At 42.3% G+C, this 14,482-nt stretch overlaps 1 long non-coding RNA gene across 4 annotated transcripts; it reads right to left on the bottom strand.

Annotated features, from left to right (window-relative positions):
* Positions 1-476: 476 nt before the first annotated feature.
* On the bottom strand, positions 477-12,695 carry LOC132207889 (uncharacterized). Of its 4 annotated transcripts, none has more exons than XR_009443967.1 (3): positions 12,328-12,695; positions 11,297-11,438; positions 477-7,457 (listed from the first exon to the last, which is right to left on the bottom strand). It is a non-coding gene; the product is annotated as an uncharacterized LOC132207889 (long non-coding RNA). The 4 variants fall into 4 exon arrangements; XR_009443966.1 differs by having other exon boundaries at positions 12,206-12,667; XR_009443964.1 differs by having other exon boundaries at positions 11,867-12,629.
* Positions 12,696-14,482: the final 1,787 nt, after the last annotated feature.

Genomic DNA, 14,482 nt, shown 5'->3' with positions numbered 1-14,482 from the left:
GCACCCGCAGAGGACTTTAGACCCATTTCTGTCCTTTTCCATACCCATCCTGAATCGAAAAGAGCGAAAATAACAGACCTGCTGAATTTATCCAGCACATTTTCTGGACATTTTGGGTTTCTAAATTAATTCCCTCAATGTGTCAAATGTCTTAAATGCTTGCTCACAAGGTCTTCGTATCTGCTATTTAAATAGTGCACTGTGAACACTTCAATCATCCATTTTATATGAAACAAGCACACAGTAACTGAACCGTCTTCACGCAAAAATACAAAAATGTATTTCCTTTCTCATCTTTTAAGCCCGTTTGGTTTTTTGTACCATTTAATATGAAGTCTTACAACTGCACCAGAAACCTCTGGTTAAAAAGATTCTGAAAATGTAGTCCGTAACATGAGAATTGGCAAAAGTTGTTGACACACAGAAGAAAGAAAATGTTGTGTGAGATTCAGCAAATAAAGGAACATTTCTTAGACTGTAGCTGAAAAAAATTGGTTTATTGAAACAGACTTTTTCACCATTCGACCGAGTGACTGGAGTTATACAGGGCACTTAAAGATGAGGGCAACAACATCACAAAATTAATTTTGAATGTTAAATCCTGGAGCAAGTACTGAAAATGGATTGCAATGTGAATGAGAAGAATACATTGGAACCTTGGGATTTTCTAAAGCAGTTACCTTTTACTTCCTTGGACTGCAGCGGCGTCAGTGAAAAACCCATTTGTAACCTTATAAAGCAGGATTTGAACATTGACTGTGGAAGGCCAAGTTAACTCAGTTGTTGGAACATACGCTGTTTAAGTGCAGAGTTGTGAGTATGAGCCCAACACTGGGCACCACCTGTTTATTTAGTATTTTCCCTTTGCAAATTCCCTTCCTCCAGCTATTCTTGATGACCCTTACATCCCATGAATCAGCTTAGCGAATCTCTTTTGCACCGCATTCAACGCCAGCATATCCTTTCTTAAATACGAGTAGCTAAACCAATATGGCTTCACCAACATCCAATACAGTTGTTACAAGATGTCCCGATCCTCAAAACACTAACACCTCGCAGTTAAGGCCAAAATTCCATTTACTTTCTTCATAACTTCAGCATCAGTTTAGGACTTTAGACCCATCCTTGTCCTTTTCCATACAAATCCTGAATCGAATAGTTATAATAACTACCTGCAAAATGCTATCCCACTGAAACTTCAACCACTTGCTCAACTTTGTAACCTAAAGTCAAGTCCAGGGCCTTCCCCTTCCTTGTTGGGACTTCTACTTAGTGGCTGAAAAAATGCTCTCCTGGATGTATTTTAAAAATTCTGATAAATCCTTCACATTATGACGACTCCATTAATGTTGAGGAAGTTGAAAGTCTCTGCTACCATAATCCTGCTACTTCTACACTTTCTCAAAATCTGTCTCCTTATTTATTTAAAGGGGTTTTCAAAAATGTCACCTGTCCTTATTGCTGTATAGATTCCCGAAGCAAAATAACAATATTTCCTCCTCCTTTACCACCTCCACTGCCTTGCATGAAGGCCCTGTATCCTGGAATACTGAGCTGCTAACCATGTCCAAGTGACAGCAATGGCTTTATGACCCCACTAATTTGTATCCTCAAATCATCTGCCTTATTCATCTGACTCCAAGCATTAAATACCATTCACCCGTGGCAAACTCGCTTATATCTTAATTGCCCAATGACAATGCCTTCCAGACTCTCTTGTTTCTTCTCTTTTTGGCCATTATTATTTTTGAACATTCTCTGGATTTCAGCCCACTGCTAAACTTTTTACATGACCCCCAACAGTACTGGAAACCCATCCCCAGCTCCCACAAGGATGCAGTTCCCATTCCAGTTTAGGTGTAACCGCTGTGTGTAATTCTACTCTTCCTGCTGAAGGACGGATGTTGTAAAACTTCAAAAGGTTCAGAAAAGAATTGTAATGGTTATTATTGTAATAGTGTACCATTAGTACACTAAGTTTCAAGCATTTTGGGATGACTCGGTTCCCAGTTGCTCATATGAAATGTACTGACTGTCATTGAGTGAAAAATAAAAACCACAGGTTCCTCGCACTTGTTGGAGGTGAGGATAGAGGAGATAGGCTCTCCATCTCCCCTTTCAAAATAAATTAGTCTGCTTTTGAGATAAAGATCCAATGCACAGTAGTTTTAATAAAATTTATATCATTTTTTCTCCCAACAAGGTAACCAGACATGTGGTGTTTTCAAACATCATGAGAAACAAGCCCAGATAACATGACTTGAATACAGATAATACGAGCAACAAAAATTCCTACAGATTCTTGGGAACTCATTGGTGTTTAACCACAGTGGCTCAGCGGTTAGCACTGCTGCCTCACAGTGCCAGGGACCTGGATTTGATTCCACCCTTGGGCAACCGAGTGTGTGGTTGTTGGCATATTCTCCCTGTGGCTGCGTGGGTTTCCTCTAGGTGCTCTGGTTTCCTCCCACGTGCTGGTTAGTGGATTCGCCAAGCTAAATTGCCCAGAGTGTTCAGTGATGCGTACATTAGGTGGGCTACGGGGAGATGTGTCTGGGTGGGATGCTCTGAGGTTTTGTGTGGAATTCTTGGGCCGAAGGGCCTGTTTCCATACTGTAGGAATACTCCGAATTCTATGAAAACCCGTCCTAATGAACTAGGGAATCCCTTTTCACACACTGCGGGTGGATTGTCTTTACCCAGTGTGAATGTGTTGATCTACAGCAATAAAACGTTATCATTTTCAAAACCTACTCTACAGTTACGTATTTGTTATTGAGATTAATGCGAAAGGACTAATAAATTAAACGCCATTTATTTCAATGCCAGAGGCCTAACAGCTAAGGCAGAGGAACTCAGGGCAAGATTGGAAACATGAAACTGGGTTATCATTGCAATTACAGAGGCAAGGCTCAGAGGTGGACAGGGCTGCCAGCTTAATGTTCTAAGATATAGTTCCTATAGAAAGGATAGAAAGTCGAAGGGGGAGGGGGAAGCAAAGCAAGAGAGGAGGGAAAAGTGGCATTTTTGAGCAAGGATAACATTACGGCGTTACTTAGGCAGGATATATCTGAGAATACATCCAGGGAAGTTATTTGGGTGGAACTGAGAAATAAGAAAGGGATGATCACCTTATTGGGATTATACTATAGCCACCCCCATTAGTCAGCAGGAATCTGACAAATAATTTTGAAAGAAGTTATCTGGAAGAATAACAGGGTGGTGATGGAAGGGATTTTAACTTTCCAAACAGACTGGGAATTCCATGGTCTAAAAGGCTTGGATGGAGCGGAGTTTGCTGAGAGTGTAGAGGAAAATGTTTTGATTCAGTATGTGATGTACCGACTACAGAAGGTGCAAAACTTGACCTGCTGTTGGCAAATAAAGCAGGACAGGTGACTAGGGTATCAGCAGGGGAGGACTTTGGGGCCAGTGACCATAATTCTATTAGTTTTAAAATAGTGATGGAAAAGAGTAGACCGGATCTGAAAGTTAAAGCTCTATATTGGAGGAAGGCCAATTTTAATGGTATTACACAAGAGCTTTCAAAAGTTGATTGGGGCAGATGTTCGCAGGTAAAACAGAAAGTTAGAAAGTGGGAAGCCTTCAAAAAAAAGAGATAACGAGAGTTCAGGGACAGTATACTCCTGTTCGGGTGAAGGACAATGCTGGTAGGTATAGGGAATTCTGGATGACTAGAGAAATCAAGGTTTTGGTCAAGAAAAACGAGGAAGGACATGTCAGGTATAGACAGCAGAGATCGAGTGAATGCTTACAAGAGTATAATGACAATAGTATACTTAAGAGGGAAATTAGTAGGGCAAAAAGGGAACATGAGGTAACTTAGGCAAATAGTATTAAGGAAAATCCAGTGGGATTCTACAAATAGATTAAGAACAAAAAGGATAACGATGGAGAGATAGGGCCCCTTAAAAAGCAGCAATGCCTCCTATGTGTGGAATTGCAAGAAATGGGGAATATAATAAAACAAGTATTATGCATCAGTATTTACTACAGAAAAGGATATGGAAGATATGGACTGTGGGGAAATAAATAGCAACATCTTGAAAATTATCCATATTACAGAGGTAGTGATGCTTAAAACGTATAAAAGTGGATAAATTCCTGGGACCTGATCAGGTGTATCCGAGAACTCGGAGGGAAGCTAGGCAAGTGATTGCTGGGCCCCTTGCTGAGATATTTGTATCATCGATAGTCACAGGTGAGGGACCAGAAGTTGGCTAATGTGGTGCCACTATTTAAGAAAGGTGCTAAGTAAAATCCAGGGAACTATAGGCCAGTGAGCCTGATATTAGTGGTGGGAAAGTCGTTCTAGGAATCCTGAGGGATAGTACTTGAAATATTTGGAAAGGGAAGGACTGATTAGGGATAATCAACATGGCTGTGTGTGTGGGAAATCATGTCTCACTGACTTGATTTTTTTTGATGGAGGAACAAAGAGGATTGAGTAGCGCAAAGAGGTGGATGTGTTCTATATGGATGTCACTAAGGCGTTTGACAAGGTTCCTCATAGTAGACTGATTAGCAAGGTCAGATCAGATGGAATACAGAGAGAACCAGTCATTTGGAAACAGATCTGACTTGAAGGTAGAAGACGGAGTGCTGGTGGAGGGTTGCTTTGTCGACTGGAGGCCTGTGACCAGTGGTGTGTCATTTATAAAGATGATTTGGATGTGAATGTAGGAGTTATAGTTACTAAGTACCAATCCTTGCAGCATACTGCAGGTCAAAGGCCTTTCCAAATGGCCAGCTCTCCCTGGATTCCATGTGATCTAACCTTGTTAATCAGTCGACCATGAGGAATATCGAAAACATCCACCGCTCTGCCATCAATCTTGTTTCTAACTTCTTCAAAAAAACTCAATCAAGTTAGTAAGGCATAATTTCCTATGGACAAAGCCATGTCAACTATTCCCCATTCAGTCCACGCTTTCCAAATATATGTAAATCCTATCCCTCAGAATTCCCTCCAACAACTTACCCACAACTGACATCAGGCTCACTAAAAGTTTATTGTTCCCTGGTTTTATGTTACCACCTTTCTTAAACAATGGCACCAGATTAGCCAACCTCCAGTGTAACAGCTCACCTATGACTGTCAATGGTGCAAATATCTGAGCAAGGGGCCCAATCGCAAGCCTAGCTTCCCGCAAAGTTCGAGAATACACCTGAAGAGGTCCTGGGGATTTATCCACCTTTATGCTCTGTATGGCATCCAGCACCACCTCCTCTACAACATGGAACTTTTCAAGATACACATTCATTTCTCTAAGTTCTTTAGCTTTTGTATCCTTTATCACAGTAAATACTGATGTAAAATACTTTTTTGTATCTCACCCATCTCGTGCATTCCCACACATAGGCGGTCTTACTGTGCTTTTAAGAAGCATAGTAGTGTCAAAATTGGCCTCATTTAAAACTTTGACTCTTCGACCAAAGTCTATCCTTTTCCATAATTATTTTAAAACTAATAGAGATATAATCATAGGCCCCAAAATATTGTCCCCCCTGCTGACCCCTCAGTCACCTGCCCTACCTTATTTCCCAAGAGAAGATCAAGTTTTGAGCAGGGACTAATGACACCAGTACAAACAGCCCAAAGATCAAAGTTCATTCCTTGATTTAAGGGCAAAATCCTTCAAATGTGGTTGTGGTGAACTTGCTGGTGTGTTAACAGTTGGGATGATTGAGTGAATCCCTTTCCACACATAGAACAAGTGAATGGTCTGTCCCCAGAGTGAACTCGCTGGTGTCTCAGCAGGTTGGTTGAGTGAGCAAATCCCTTCCCATACTCGGAACATGTGAACAGTCTGTCCCCACTGTGAACTCGTTGGTGTTTCAGCAGGTTGCTTGACTGAGTGAATCCCAGCCCACAATCAGAGCAAATGAACAGTTTCTCCCCAGTGTGACTGCATTGGTGCATTTCCAGCTGGGATGGGTAAATAAATCCCTTCCCACAATCCCCACATTACCACAGTCTCTCCCCAGTGTGACCGTGCTGGTGTTTGGGCATTTCAGATGAATCTTCACAGAATCTTCGACACACAGACAATACGCATTTCTCCCTGGTGTGAACAGTGCTTCTTCCTTTAATGTTCAAAATCCTGAGATAATTAGGTTACGACAAACAGATTGAGTGTCAGATCTGGATGTGGTTTTGTTTGATTTCTCTGAATGCAATCACAATTTCAAACTGAAGAAAAAAAAAGTAGAGAGAGAGAGAGAAACCAGAAGAACACACACAAAGATTGTCAAACTCAGAAATTAATCTGATCAATTGTGGATGCAACACTGAGGGGCACTGCTGGATTATCAGTAAAACTGAACTGGTTCATTAAATGTCCTTCAGGGAAGGGAAACAGTCAGCGTTTGTCCAAAACTACAAAAAGAGATAGAGTTTGGACAGACATGAAGGGCAGGCATTTTATTCATCTGAAAATGAATCCAATTCCTGTTTTCTCTCCATACCCTCTGATCCTTCTGAAGGACTAAGATGCAGAAAAATACCTGAAATCTGAAATAAAAACAGAAAATGATAGAGATACTCAGCAGATCTGGCAGCATCTGAAATGGTGATAGATGCAGGAACCATTGCAATCTTGAAGAAGTGTTGAGATGATCATCCACTGCACCAAAATACAGGTTACACACCGAGTGCCAGAAAACGGGCCTAGCTTCAATAGGTGCTTGATGGCCAGCACCGATACAATGGGGACATTGTTGAACACAATGTTACCCGAGTGTCTGACCCCATTTAGTTCCGTGTTTCTCTCCTATTCTCTTTTAGGAAACAGGCAGCAGCAAGTAGTGAAGAATGCAAATGATATTTCGGCCTTCATTGTGAGAGGATTCGAGTACAGGAAGAGGGATATCTTTCTATAAGGGCCTTGGTGAGACCACACCTGGAGTCATGTGCACCTTTGTTCTCCTTTCCAGAGGAAGGATGGCCTGGCTACTGAATGATCGTAAAGAAGGTTCACCAGACCAATTCCTGGGATCACAGGACTGATGTATGAAAAGAGATTTGATCTTGATTAATCCTTCTTTCTTTTAATCTTTCAGCCACCGACAACATCATGAACTAATTTCAAATCCCATTTGCTGATTTGAGTCTTTTACTGCTAAAGCTATACTTTGGTTCCCATTCCCCTGTCATACGAGTTTAAATCCTCACCAGTGGAACTAGCAAAAGCATCAACAAGAATATCTGTCCCAGCTCTGCCCAGGACAATTGTTCAAGCTTGTGCATGTCCCACCTTCCCCAGAAACAAACAAACAGTCTCAATGCCTCAGGAATCCAAACCTTTTAAGTTATAGCTCCAGCCATGCACTCATCTCATCTGTCCTCTTATGCTTTTACTAGCACATGCATTGTAGCAGCTCACACTGTTACGGGATTAGATCACGAAAGGTCCTGTGGGGGGTATAAAAGAGTCCTGTTGAGAAGGAACATTAGGGAATTTACTTGGGTTTCTGTAAACAGACAGTTCAAAACACATAAGCATTTTAACAAGAGGCAGTTTTTAAAGGCCTGGTTCAGCCACAATCACAAGTTTGTTACTTAATAAAAAGTAGAAGCAAAAGTCTGATCCTACAGCATTCTGAACTGTTTAGGTAATTGTAACCAGAAATGCAAACAACCAATTAACATGAAATGGTTAGCTGAATTCCTTGAGCAAATGTTTGTCAGCAATAAAAGCAGCTCACTGTATCATTATGGAAGGAAAAGCAATAAATGGCGTAAACACAACCTCGAAAAGACCAACAACATAGGAAGGGGCAAAGGAAGATTATAAAGAGAGAAGTCAGGGCTGCAGAGAGATAAAACAATTGAAATGTAGATACGGATAATTTGAATAAATTCTTACATCCAAAGATCAAGGGAAGAGTGACAAAGATAGATTACAAAATCCGAAATGAAGATATGGTTCGTGCCTTAGTTATTTGTGAAATCTGAACAAATTTTGTTTCATGGCTTGGTAAAGCTCTAAAGTGACTGAATTTCACACTCAGTGGAACTGGAATAGATGCTTTTTATTAAAACAAGAAAGTAATAATGGAAAGCGCTTAGAGTAGAAAATGAAACTTCAGTTTAAAAATCATTTACAGAATGCAAATCGTTGGGATTGTAAACTGCAGCAGCAAGTCAGAAACACTGTTTGATCTTTTAAGCTGAAGTAAGAGAGGGATTTTTCCACAATTTGTCAACTGTATTACAAAATTGTAGTCACTTTATATCAGAGTTGAGTTTAAAAGACTTAATCACAATTCCTAACAATCCACACTACAGTTAGTAGAGAATTTGGAAAAGTTCTTAGTGATAAGATACCATTTTGGTTTTTGGCAAAAAAATGTGGTGCAGCTGGCAAATGTCTGAGGAGGAATATAACTGTCAAAAGCATTGTAAGGTCCCAAAGACAGACGAAGTAGTTTTCGAGCTAACCTCAGGAGATTATAGAAGGGTTTAGGACTGAACATAGTGTTGTCCACGATTGTTTGAACATAGGACATAGAACATTACAGCACAGTACAGGCCCTTCGGCCCTTGATGTTGTGCCGACCTGTCATACCGATCTCAAGCCCGTCTAACCTACACTATTCCATGTACGTCCATATGCTTATCCAATGACACCCTAAATGTACCTAAAGTTGGCGAATCTACTACCGTTGCAGGCAAAGCGTTCCATTCCCTTACTACTCTCTGAGTAAAGAAACTACCTCTGGCATCTGTCCTATATCTTTCACCCCTCAATTTAAAGCTATGCCCCCTCGTACTCGCCGTCACCATCCTAGGAAAATGGTTTGCTTACTGGATTGGGTATATTGATTTGGGGTGTGTGGCTAACAATGACAACAATATTGCATGTAAATAACACCTAGCGAATGGAATAAAAATATCACAATCAGCCAGGGAAAGTTTGAGTGTCACTGTCCACTCTTCCAATCTGAGCGTATTTAAGAGGGGAATTAGGCCTCATGTGAAAGCCAGGTTTGGAGTGGACTCTGGCCTCTCCCACACATGCGGTAACAGAGCTCTGAATAAAGGTCACTTGTACAACTGAACACAACACAAACTTCTCCCGACAACAATGTGGCACTGGGTGTAAGCTTGACAATGCTACATTTGAGATCTCGTATTTTAGTGTATCTCTTAACTTCCTATCTTCAGCTTTCAGGTCCTCCTCCCTTGGTTTTCCTATGTCACTGGTACAATCGGATGTTCACCCTCCCACTCCAGAATGTCCTGAAGCTGCTCCATGTCATTGCTAATCCTGGCACCAGGGAGGCAACATACCATCCTGGATTCATGTCTCTCTCTATCCCTTACTATCGAATCCCCTGTCTCTACAGTCATATTTATCGTTTCCCTCCCCTTCTATGCAGCGGAGTCACTCCGAGTGCCATGAACCCGACTGATGCTGCTTCCCGAGTGGCCACCCCAACATCCCCCACCTCCCTCGAACAGTACCCAAAACAGTATATCTATTTGAGGGGGATGACTCTAGCACTTCCTTTCTGAGCCTTTTACGTGTCTGATGGTCACCCATTCCCTTGCTGTCTGTGTAATCTTCACCTGCTGCGTGACCAATCTGTTGAGAATGCGACCACAACGTTCTCAGTTACCATGGATGCTCCATACTGACTGCACCCACAGCTCAAGCTCTGAAAAGCAGTTAACTAGTAGCTGCAGATGGACACACTTCCTGCACAAATAGCCAATAGGGACACTGGTAATGTCCCGGAGTTTAATGCGGAAAACTGTGAGGTGATTCACGTTGGAAGGAGTAACAGGAATACAGAGTACTGGGCTAATGGTAAGATTCTTGGTAGTGTGGATGAGCAAAGAGATCTCGGTGTCCATGTACATAGATCCCTGAAAGTTTCCACAAGTTGATAGGGTTGTTAAGAAGGTGTACAATGTGTTCGTTTTTACTGATCGAGGGATTGAGTTTCAGAACCATGAGGTCATATTGCAGCCGTACGAAACTCTGGTGCGGCCGCACTTGGAGTTCTGGTCACCGCATCACAGGAAGGATGTGCAAGCATTGGAAAGGGTGCACAGGAGATTTACCAGAATGTTGCCTGGTATCGAGGGAAGGTCTTATGAGGAAAGGTTGAGGGACTTTAGGCTGTTTTCGTTAAAGAGAAGGTTCAGAGGTGACCTAATAGAGACATACAAGATGATATGAGGATTAGATAGGGTGGACACTGAGATCCTTTTTCCTCAGATGGAGCTGGCTAGCACGAGGGGTATAGCATTAGATTGACGGGTCATAGATATCGTACAGATGTCAGACATAGGTTCTTTACTCAGAGTAATAAGGGCGTGCAATGCCCTGCCTGCAACAGTAGTAGACTCGCCAAGTTTAAGGGCATTTAAGTGGTCATTGGATAAACATATGGATGATAATGGAATAGTGTAGGTTAAATGGGCTTCAGTGTGGTTTCACAGGTCGACACAACATCAAGAGCCTATGTTCTATTGTGCAAGAGGAGCACACCACAGATGTGATGTCTTCTGTTATGACTTCTCTCCAGATTAAACCAGTTTCTGCCTTAAAAAGAATTTAATTAAGCTAGGTCCTCCTCCTTCATTTCAAACATTACTATTATAAACCTAAAGCCCCTAACTTTATTTAAGCTAATACATACTTTAAAAACTGTAAGAAAGTTCTTTACGGTATCAAATATCAATTTGAGAGACTTTCTGAACTGCCCAAACTGAGACTGAGCATCACACTCAATCTTTCAGTTTCACTTTCTGTTTCACCCAACTCCAAAGCACTCTCACTTAGCCAAGCAGTACTCACAGCGCAGCCTTTTCATTTTCATTGTCTGCTCACACCCACTCTGATCTCAGCCTCCCATACTGTTTCAACACAGCTCAATGGAAGCTCAGGGAACAGCATCTTCACATTAAATGCAGTAATTTATAACCCTCAGGAATCAACACAGACTTCAGTTTCAGGATCAATGGAGTTGTCAGGAAATGGAAGATTCCACCTGGAGGGGTGCTGGAATTTGTGCCCATAAGGAATTTTAAAAGGAAGTTTGCAGGTATTCAAGAATGAAAAATGTATGGATTAAAATCATGAAGTAGGCGATTGGGACTAAATATGGCAGTTCTTTAAAAGAGACGAGGTGTTGTTTGGACAAATCTACCCCTCTCAGGCCAATATCTCCTTTCTCAGCTGCAGGATATAGAACTGAACACTTATCCCAGGGGTGATCAAACCAAAAATTTGAATATCCTGCTTTCAAGTTACAAACTTACCAGGAATATTCTCCCACGCATAGAATGGTTAAACCTCTTCCCTTTCCCAGTTAAGTGTCAATGATACTCAGATCCTGATCACTCCGCTTAATGGAGAACATGCTTTGTGATCCTGGTCTGCAAATTATTCTCAATAAATATCCTGTAAAGCAAATCCACAAGAGACAAATAACGGTCAGCCCTGGACAGAAATCCAGAAAACACAACAAGATTGTCTGGAAAAGGCAAACATTTCTCTTGGTTTCTGTTAGTTATGTATAAATCCTCCTCTTCAAAGCACCCTGCTCCCCCACACAGAAAAATGCAGAGGTAAAATACACCCATTATTAGAGACTGAGGAAGTCAGACATTAATAAATTTGACCAGGGAGCACAAGGGGACTCAGAGCACTTTCAGTGATTTGATCCCAATCATATGAATACTGGGCAAACGGATATGCTTTAATAGATCATAATATTTAAAGCAGGACTTCCTACAGTGAGAGTGCAACAGGTAACATGAAGTTCTAAGCAAGGGTTAGCGGATCCGAAACGTTATTTTTTTTTCTTTCACAGATGCTACCAAACCTACTGAGCTTTTCCAGCAACTTTGTTTTTGAACATGCAGTTCTGAACGCGTTTTCGGCATTTCTCCTCCATTAAATATCTAACGTATAACTTGCAGCAATTTATACTGCCTGAAGCCAGTACTCCGCCAGTGTCAAAAGTCCTTCCCAGGAAATACACGCCATGTCTCACAGTCTGGGAAAGAAGTCCAGAAAAACAAAAACAAACATTTCTCTTGTCTTAATCTCCTCTCCCAAACAAGAAAGGCTGCGCTTGCGTTCCACTGCAGATTGCCACCTATAAATATGGCGATCCCGCATGAGTCCCGAAGATCATTGCCCCTAATAAAGATGGTGGCAATTACCTCTGCCTATCGCAGCCTCAGGTCCGCAGCAGTTTTTTCGTTTGCTGCAAAACACGGGGCCGGCATGTTAAAATTTGTTTTCTGACATGCATCAACGGCTATTAAAGCCTCTCAGTCATTACCGAAAGTATTTCCCTCCCGTTTTTTTGCAGCTTTCCTTTTTGTCCCGTGTACTGTACTTTCGGCAAGCAGCTAACCTTCAGTCGCAGAGATATTGCGCCTCCGGACAAAGACGATCACGTGATTTTCAAACAGACAAACATCTCACTCGCTCTGATTGGTTGGAGGATAGGCCGCTTCCATTGGGGCCTCCAAGCCCCGCGCCGTGCTCCGATTGAACCAAAGCTGACATCGCTCACAGGGAGACAGCAATAGCTGCAGGTGCTGGAGTCAAGGATGACACAGTGTGAGGCTGGAGGGACACAGCGAGCCAGGCACCATCAGAGGAGCAGGAAAGTTAATGGTTCAGGACCCTTCTTCAGAAATGGGGCGGCGGGGGGGGGGGAGGATGGGAGCTGAGACATAAACAGAGTCGGGGCTGGGGAAAGTAGGTGGGAAGGTGATAGGCGAGTGCAGGTAGTCAGTGGTGAAGATTTTTCCTGCTGTTCATTAGCTCTGTGAGTGATGGTGAGGGTTCATCCCGAGATGGGTAAAAAAAGGGCCATTCCTGATTCTCCTAATGTACGGCAAAACAGCTTGTATTTTATGGAAACTTTTACTCTGTCATTTTCCTCGATGTTTTGGCTGTTTCAGAGACTTGGATAGAGCAGGGTCAGGAATGGATGTTGCAAGTTCCAGGGTTTAGATCTTTCATTGAGGTCAGGGAAGATGGTAAAAGAGGGGGAGGTGTGGCTTTGTTAGCCAAGGACAGTACAACGGTGGCTGAAAGAACTTTTGATGAGGTGGTATGGGCTGAGATCAGAAACAGGAGAGGAGAGGTCACACTGCTGGGAGTTTTTTATAGGCCCCCGCAAAGTTCCAGGGATGTGGAGGAGTGGATTGGCAAAATGATTCTGGGCAGGAGTGAAAAGAACAGGGTGGTCATTATGGCAGATATTAACTTCCCTGACATTGAATGGAAATGCTATAACTCTAGAATGTTGAATGCATCAGTTTTTGTCCAATGTGTGCAGGAGGGTTTCCTGACTCGGTATGTCGAAGGGCCGACAAGAGGGGAGGCCACACTGGATCTGGTACTTGGTAATGAACCAGGCCAGGTGTTTGATTTAGTGGTAGGTGAGCACTTTGGACAGAGTGACCATAATTTGGTTATGTTTACTGTAGCAATGGAAAGGTTTAGGAGTATGCCACAGGGCAAGAGTTATAGATTGGGGAAGGGCAATTATAATGCGATTAGGCAAGACTTAGGAGGCATAGAATGGGTTAGCAAAATGCAAGGGATGGGGACAATCGAAATGTGGAGCTGGTTTATGGAACAGATATTGCTGTCCTTAATAAGTATGTCCCTGTCAGGCAGGGAGGAAGCGATAAGGTAAGGGAACTGTGGTTTACGAAAGAAATTGTATCTCTTGTTAAGCAGAAGAGGGAGGCATATGTGACGATGAGACAAGATGGTTCAGATGAGGCGATGGAGAGTTACAGATTAGCTAGTAAGGATTTAAAGAGAGAGTTAAGAAGAGCAAGGAAGGGACATGAGCAGACATTGGCAGGTAGAATAAAGGAGAACCCTAAAGCGTTCTATAGGTATGTGAGGAATAAGACGATGTCTCGGGGAGGAATAGGGCCAGTCAAAGACAGAAGTGGGAAGTTGTGTGTGGACCCTGTGGAGATTGGAGAGGTGCTAAATGATTATTTCTCATCTGTTTTCACTGAGAAACAGGAGAATATTGTAGAGGAGGTGACTGAGTTACGGGCTACTAGAATTGAAAGGATTAAGGTTAGTAAGGAGGAGGTGTGATCAATTCTAGAAGGTGTGAAGTAGATAAATCCCCTGGGCCAGATGGGATTTTTCTGAGGATTGTCTGGGAAGCCAGAGAGGAGGTGGCGGAGTCTTTGGCCTTGATCTTTGAGTCCTCATTATCTACAGGTTCAGTACCAGAGGTCTGGAGAATTGCAAATGTGCCCTTGTTCAAGAAGGGCAGTGGGGCTGACCCAGGTAATTATCGACGTGTGAGCCTTACATCTGTTGTAGGAAACATTTTGGGAAGGATTATAAGAGATAGGATTTATTATCATCTAGCAAGCAACAATTTGATTGGAGATAGTCAGCATGGATTCGTCAAGGGCAGGTTGTGACTCCCAAAACTCATTGAGTTT

This window comes from Stegostoma tigrinum, unplaced genomic scaffold, assembly GCF_030684315.1.
Source record: "Stegostoma tigrinum isolate sSteTig4 unplaced genomic scaffold, sSteTig4.hap1 scaffold_195, whole genome shotgun sequence".
NCBI classification, from domain to species: Eukaryota; Metazoa; Chordata; class Chondrichthyes; order Orectolobiformes; family Stegostomatidae; genus Stegostoma; species Stegostoma tigrinum.
This window is presented reverse-complemented; position numbering and strand designations above follow the sequence as displayed.